This window comes from Macrobrachium nipponense, chromosome 5, assembly GCF_015104395.2.
Source record: "Macrobrachium nipponense isolate FS-2020 chromosome 5, ASM1510439v2, whole genome shotgun sequence".
Taxonomy (NCBI): Eukaryota; Metazoa; Arthropoda; class Malacostraca; order Decapoda; family Palaemonidae; genus Macrobrachium; species Macrobrachium nipponense.
In genome coordinates this window covers 14726442-14735349 of record NC_061107.1, presented here as the reverse complement: position 1 = coordinate 14735349, position 8908 = coordinate 14726442, and positions in this window count along the sequence as shown.

The following is an 8908-nucleotide window of genomic DNA, read 5'->3' as shown; positions in this document are numbered from 1 at the left end:
TGCATAAATGACACTTTATTCTACATTACTCGAAACATTTTTGTAAGGATTGAAGCATTTATTCGAAACACATGTCTATTGAATCATCATTCTGGAAAACAGAACTAAGTATATTGCAACGTCTTAGCCGGACCCTTGTGTATAGAGACACATACACACACGCACACATATTCATACATTTATAAATTTATAATTTATATATATATATAATATATATAGGTATATATATATATATAAATGTGTGTGTTTGTGTATGTGTATGTGTGTGCAAGCAGTGCGTTATTCGAAACAAAAAGTTTTTCTACTTCTTACTGAAATACTGTCACAGAAACAGCGTCAAGTAAAAGCCAAACTGTATAATATATGATATTTTTCCTGCTAACATAATTAGCACTCGTTACATTTCCTTATGGTTTAAGGCTTAGTCATTTCCTGGTTTTGATATATAAGTAGGCTTTCTTTAGCTATAACCCAAAATTTCGATATCATTTCTTTGGACAAACATTTTCTTGCATTAAAAAAAATAAATAACAGATTTTATTATTACTTTCAGCAGTTATGCATTGTGTAGGTATCTTTTATATTCACCAGCGTTTTTGGTTATGCAAAAATGAGAAGATGCCTGAAGACATGCATTCCGTTTTGGTAATTCCTGAACATTCGCTACTTGAAGTAACTGAAATAGCTGTTTTTCGTATTTAATCAAATTGATTTTCCTTATCATTCGTCTCAAGTCATTTATGTCAAAGTATATCAGGGGTATCTGTGAACGAATTGATATAACAGATAAAAGCTTGAACATTTGACATAAAGGCGCCGTTAATTTTCATATCTTGAACGAATCACGGAAGGAATACACAATCATTCCTGGTTATTTTCCATTCTTTTACTGTTTCCCAATTACTAATGCCTATCGCGTCAATGCAAACACTCTAGGTCATGACCCACCGCAGGTATACGTTTAGTCCGAGTACGAATCACCTGTCGTATCGATTGATCGGAACCTTTCTCTTGAGCAATCGAAAAATCTTTATTCGTGGATAAAAGACGGTTGAATTTTCTAGCCACAGAATTTCAACATCCAATATTTAAAGTCTGTGTAGCGAAGCAGTGGTTTTTGCTTTAAATAGTTACGCTATGCGTAAGTTTTAGGTAAATAAAAGGATATCTTGGTGTACATTTGCAACCGAAAAGTGTTTTAATAATTTACTGTATGCGAATTTCACCGTTAATATTCGAAACAGGTTATTATTTAAAGCCTGGAACGCAGTGTTACCATGCGCAAACACCACTGCCGGATGGACAGATGGAAAAAAACAGAGTATAGGCAGTTGTCATATATATATTATATATATATATATATATATATAATATATATTATATATATATATATATATATATATAATCATTAATTAACGAGCAATCGGCTTTTATATTCATAATCAAAATATTTATTCCTGATTGTTATGTAACTTAAAATTACAATTTAAATTTTTTTTTTATGTAATACCTTGTTATAAGAAATTCAGCGGGAAAATAAAAATGAAAATAAATTCCAACATTATGAGAGTTAAAGGAAACAAAATTATATTGGAAATATAAAAGGATCATCATTACATTGATCCTTGTCGGCTTTGTCAGATCTTAAAAAAAACAACTTAGACTAGGCGTCTGCAAATTGGTAAGTTGATCGTCCCCCCTCTAGTCATCATACATACCAAATTGCAGCCCTCTAGCCTCAGTAGGTTTTATTTTATTTTAAGGTTAAAGTTAGCCATAATTGTCATCTGGGAACGATATTAGATAGGCCACCACCAATTCATTCCAGCAGTCTATCGAAAGGTTGTCTCGATTCGGTATAAAAACTACATCATTTTATGTTTTTTCTTTATCAGTTTGGGATATATATATATATATATATTATATATATATAATATATATATATATAGTATATATATATATATATATATATATATATATATATATATATATATATTTACTTTGTTGAGATTCGTTGGAGCAAATGTGTTCTTGAAGCTAAGTAATGTTCGGTTTTAGATATTTTGTTCTTCGCTTGTTTTTCATCATAATGTGTTGTGCTATGCTTTTCCCTGTGAGAAGGTAGGGTCCTTTTCTCTCTCTCTCTCTCTCTCTCTCTCTCTCTCTCTCTCTCTCTCTCTCTGTACAAGTAATGCACCCATTTTTTACCTGTCCATGCCTTTCCCATTGTTTAAGTAGTGCCTTTCTCTCTCTCTCTCTCTCTCTCTCTCTCATTCTGTGTGCGTGTGTGTGTACGCGATACATGCATATTTGTCCTTTCCATGCTTTTCCCAATGGAAAAGTAGTGTTCCTCTCTCTCTCTCTCTCTCTCTCTCTCTCTCTCTCTCTCTCTCTCTCCCCCATGATACAGCCATTTTTCCCCCTTATGACGGACCTAGCATTTTTCCCTGCAATAATATGGTCAGCTGCTTTTCATGGACTATAAGCCCTAAACATTTATATGCAATAGGCGTTAGCCATTTTCCTGTTTCACGACTTCCTGTTTTACCTAAATAATATCACATGACCTTTATCCTTAAGAGATTAACTGGTTTTCAATCGTTGTCACGGTCTTGTTCAATTAGCAGTAGACAGTCTACCTTGTAATTGCTTCTACAGAAGGTTTGTTTTATTTTTTTTGCGCAGTCTACCTTGTAATTCCTTCTACAGAAGACTAGGTTTTTCGTACAGTCTACCTTGTAATTCCTTCTACAGAAGACTGGCTTTTTCGCAGTCTACATTGTAATTCCTTCTACAGAGGACTGTTTTCCGTACAGACTACCTTCTAATTCCTTCTACATAAGACAGGGTTTTTCGTACAGTCTACCTTGTAATTCCTTCTACAAAGGACTGTTTTTCGTACAGTCTACCTTGTAATTTCTTCTACAAAAGGAGACTGGGTTTTCCGTACAGTCTACCTTGTAATTCCCTCTACAGAAGACTGGGTTTTTCGTATATTCTACCTTTGTAATTCCTTCTACGGAAGACTGGGGTTTTCGTAATCTGCCTTGTAATTCCTTCTACAGAAAACTGGTGTTTTCGTATAGTCTACCTTGTAATTCCTTCTACAGAAGACTGGGGTTTTCGTACAGTCTACCACCTTGTAATTCCTTCTTCAAAAGACTGGGTTTTTCGTACAGTCTACCTTGTAATTCCTTCTATAGAAGACTGGGTTTTTCGTACAGTCTACCTTGTAATTCCTGCTACAGAAGACTGGGTTTTTCGTTCAGTCTACCTTTGTAATTACTTCTACAGAAGACTGGGTTTTTCGTACAGTCTACCTTGTAATTCCTTCTACAGAAGACTGGGTTTTTCGTACAGTCTACCTTGTAATTCCTTCTACAGAAGACTGGGTTTTTCGTACAGTCTACCTTGTAATTCCTTCTACAGAAGACTGGGTTTTTCGTACAGTTAATTCTTCTACAGAGGACTGGTTTTTCGGTATATTCTACCTTTGTAATTCCTTCTACGGAAAGACTGGTTTTTCGTGGTCGGTACCTTGTAAATTCCTTCTACAGAAGACTGGGTTTTTCGTACAGTCTACCTTTGTAATTCCTTCTACAGAAGACTGGGTTTTTCGTACAGTCTACCTTGTAATTCCTTCTACAGAAGACTGGGTTTTTCGTACAGTTAATTCCTTCTACAGAGGACTGGTTTTTTCGTATATTCTACCTTTGTAATTCCTTCTACGGAAGACTGGGGTTTTTCGTGGTCTACCTTGTAATTCCTTCTACTGAAGACCGGGTTTTTCGTACAGCCTATCTTGTAATTCCTTCTACAGAAGACTGGGGTTTTCGTACAGTCTACCTTTGTAATTCCTTCTACAGAAGACTGGGTTTTTCATACAGTCTACCTTATTATTACTTCTACAGAAGACTGGGGTTTTCGTAAGATGCTTTGCATGGTTTTCTCAAGGCGCTTTGCTTCCTATGTTTGATTTGTGTAATATCCTAATTTACGTTGGGTTCAGTTAATATGAAAAGGTACAATACCCAAGTTCATTCTCATAGATTCTTATTTACGTTTTTTTTATTAATTATTTTGTCTTTAGATGAAATTTTATTTTATTATATAAGACGCAAAATTGCCCGTCTTAATAGACATAATAGGTGTTCCTGTTTTTTATCATTGTGATTCCAGAGTTACTCTTCCAGTGGAACGCAGAGAATATCTCCATCAGAAAACACAGGACCATAACGCCCATTTGAGTGGCTCCTATATAACCCAGAGACAAAACTTTTACGGGCTGTTTTGCATACTGGGAACGGCTTCCTGTCAACCATAGAAGCAAAAGGTCATGATAAAGAATTAACCTTGCAGGTCATGGGGATGCCTTCCTTGTACACCGTCGCCATAATGGTTAAAAGTATTCAGGAGCTTTTGGTGAAGTGCTGGGTTCTCGGGCTCCTGTATCTCTGGGATCTCTTGTTAACAGCAGCTACGGGCGAGCATTTGTTGCGCTTCTGATTTTATTGTCTGTGTGTGTGTGTGTGTATGTGTGGTGGTGTGTGTGTGGTGTGTGTGTGATTTGATACAGTATTTAGGATCAATGTAGCAAGAGAGTTGCTTATTTTTTACATTTTGTTGTTACTGGATTATGGGCCTTATTTGTCGTCGGATTGTCATGCCAGTTAATTCTCAATGAATTGTTCTTTGTGATTGTTTTCACTCCTTCTATGGCCCCCCTTTTTTTTATTTTATCTTATTGAGGTACTTTTCCGTTTCTGACCTGTATAATCCTGTTATTAATTGCTAAATATATTTCTTATTGCAGTCGCTTGTATGTCAAGGCAGAGCATAAAATGCAGTTTCCTGTAATGTCTACAAAGAAGAAATGTCAGAAGTGTTGTTGGAAATCCTTAGGGTCTTAAATAGTTTCACATTTTCACTTACTCGGGGATTAAGCCTACAAACTACTTTGTTATTGTTGTTGGTCTTGTTGCCCGGGGTTGGGAGGGGGGGCCCCGCCGCTAGGAAGAGCCTATAAAGGTCTGAAAAAGGTGTTTGGCGTTGAGTTAAAGATACAGGAATTTTAGGATAGGGTATTTATGATTTATTTATTAGAATGAAGATGTAAAAAATAAATAATATGCATGTCAAACAATACGGAAAAATGATTTCAAATAAAATATAGTGTATTATTTTAATTTTCGTTGGTTGAACAAGGCCCTATTTGACCATAGATTTTAGCATGTTTTAATTTATTTGGTGTATTGAATTTAGGCTATGTTTCTGTTTGATTATTTTGCGTTTTCACTTATGACAGAGAATATATGAATGTGTTTCATTTGTGTCCTTTTTATTTGATCCTTGTTATTAGTATGAGTAGTACTAAGTATTACGAAAATCACTTCACGTTAAGTTTGGAATATGTTTACAACTTATGCATTGCGTGAGGGGAAAATCTTGCACGCGTCCCGAGAAAGCTGGAGGTCGCATCAAGCCGTCTTTTTTTAAATGAAGAACAATTCCTTTTTTAGAAAATAACTTTCTTTCTTGGTAGTAACTTTACATTAATACGTGTCCCATAAAATCTTTAGAAATTTTATTGATAGTACAAATTTGCAGTCATGCCTAGTAATTCCTTGGGTTTTAAGTAACCTGTAGTAGACAAATTACTTACCCTGCTTAAATTTTCTTGAAAAATGAAGGATACCAAATATTTCAGTAATCTCCACAGAATTTGCTTTATGTACTCTAGTCTCATTGTAACAGCATTTTTCCTTATCATTTATGATTTAACATATTTCGAGAATAAGTCTATACTGGTAATTTGAAAGCAAAGCAAATTCTATGCACACTGCTTCTCCATGCCTGTTAACATGAATGTCGCATTTAGTTTAACAGTTATAATACAGTTATGATATGTAAGATTATTTTTGTCATACGACATGGACGGTTAAGTTAGTTTCGTCTGAGGTTCTGTGACTGCAGTGGAACTATAAGGTGCAAACATAAAACATAATTTATAAGAGAATATATTTCTTATAATCTTCACACCATTTAAAGTAACCCACACGCGATTAAATGCAATAAGAAACCTGATGATAAATAAAATTGAACAAGGTTTTGCGAGAAGCGTCTAGGCCCACGAATTCATGTAATTATCATAGAATCAATGACCCGTGAGATATTGTCATGGGAAGAGGCCCATCACAGTATAGCAATTACAGGTGATAAATAAAGGTGAAATTTCATGCAGAAGTATAGCGCGACATTCCTACGCATGACCTGGCTGGTGGGCATAATAATGTTCCCTTTTGTTATGGCCAGTTAACAAAATAGTTTATAGGTTACTTGACATTCTAGAACTGGCTATCGAGGAGAAATTGTACAGGTGGAGGGTTTACTGTGTGCTGAATATTGCCAGAGGATGTTGAATTTATTGCATTTGACTTATAATTGGTATACAAAATTCTCACTGTAGCATGAGTCTTAAAATGTAGAAAAAATCCATGGTTATATGTATGTGCATATGTTTAAAGATAAATCTATACAGATATCTTCAAGGAAAATGTATAGATTTATCTTTAAATATGTGTACATATACATGACTCTGGACGTGTTTTATTATTATTATTATTATTATTATTATTATTATTATTATTATTATTATCATTATTATTATTATTGTTGTTGTTGTTGTTGTTGTGTTGTTGTTGTTGTTATTGTAATCGTGAATTGTTTTTAATAACAATATGACTACTAATATTGTCTTATGAAAAATGTTTATAGCATATTAAGTATTTTTATTGTATAATAATTGATGTACACTATTATTATTATTATTATTATTATTATTATTATTATTATTATTATTATTATTATTATTATTATTATTATTATTGCTAGCATTGTCTGTTGCTGTGCTGTTTTTATTTCTTTATATATATATATATATATATATATATATATATATATATATATATATATATATATCCTCATATAGTCTTGTGAATAATCGTTATTATTTGTCATTAATAATTTATTTCACAATGAGATATCCTTTTCACCTGACACTAAGCGACCGAGACTCGTGTGCTCTCTGACAGTTATTCCTCAGCCTCGGACATTAGACTTGAAGGTCTGAGCCCCACCCAGACCTTCAATAGGAGGGATAAAAAAAATTACCTTATAAATGGAAATTGATTACTCGGTCTTCATGGGTTTAGGTGCCATTCGGGTACAATAAACAGTTTGCATCGTCCAGAGAGACTTTTGCAAATTTCTTTCGAGAGGCCACAAGAAGCATAGGTGTGGTTGTATTATTATCAGCGGGAGTGGCTGATTATTTATTCTTTGTTTGGGTAGTAAAGAGAGAGAGAGAGAGAGAGAGAGAGAGAGAGAGAGAGAGAGAGAGAGAGAGAGAGAGAGAGATTAGTCCATTTCAGAAGAATTAAATGTTTTGTCTAATATTTTTATCTATGTCATATCGAGAGATCGTGAACTCTTAGGATACATTCTGGGTATCATTTCAACTAACTAATGTTTTTTTATTAGTAACATATATATATATATATAAATATATATATATATATATATATATATATATTATATTCATAAATATATTATTCATATATATATATATATATATATATATATATATATATATGGATAAATTGTTAGTAAAATCCCGAAGGCAATTTAATTCGAAAACAATACACATTGTATTAGTAACATGAAATTTACAAAAAAATGTTTAGACAATGAGTGAGAATCGAACATATGATATATATATATATATATATATATATATGATATATATATAGATATATATATATATATATATATATATGATATTATATATATATATAGTATATATATATATATATATATATATATATATCAAGAGCATTGTTATCAGACTTGAGCATCATTAGCTACCAGGAGTTTCACAACTTTCCAATGCGATCACGAGTAAGATGTCTGTTTGGCACCCTCCCGCAACTCTCAAGCTGTCCACTATATCCCGCAAAAGTCTCTCGAACGCAGCAGAGCACAAAAGGAGGAAATCTCGACAAAGAGACATCTAGTTACGTCCGGGCCTCGTAAATATCTAACCGTCGGGCATATCTGCGCTAACCACAACAACGACGCACTCACGATAATACGCCAATCAGCTGATAGGGCCCGAATCAGACAATACCCTCTCATTACGCACTTCACTAGAGAGATTAGGAAAGCATGGATCACTGGACAGAGCCCTAGAGCCTTACTTACATTCACCTGCCACCCCTCCTCCCCCCCTACTAATCACCCTCAACCCTTTCTCCTCCTACCATTATTTTAACCCCTCCCCCCTTGCCGAACAACCCGCCATCAACCTCCATTAGGGCCAGATCGGATAGAGAACATTACTACCTTAAGGAACCCCACCCACAATCGCTCTTGGCGTTTTAAAGTTTTGCCAGAAACTGCCTTCCTTTCGAATTTTTATTTGATTTTATTGCTTATATTTTACTAAAATATTCAATGGCACTTTTCTTATTTTTTGCATCGCTTCTTAGGTCAGTGGAACTTTTCCTGTTTTCGATCGTGAATTTGACTGAATATTAAAGTCCTGATAGTATTATCAATGTAATTATGACCTATTGTACATAGTTTTTTAAGTTGCTCCTTTTTTCATATCTGTCCTTTATTTACGCATTAGAAAAGTTAAAATGTAAAGATCCTGAAAAACAGTAAAGCTAAATGGTTAACAGTTTTATATTATCTGGCTAACCATTGCTTTCACAGTGTTCTCAAACGAGGCCTTCGCACCCATGTGTCATTTAGATCTGCCTTTCCTGTATCTTCCAGATTTCAGAAATACTCAGAATAATCACTCCCCCGACACAGGGCTGCATGAGTTTTAGAGAGCATCTCTTCA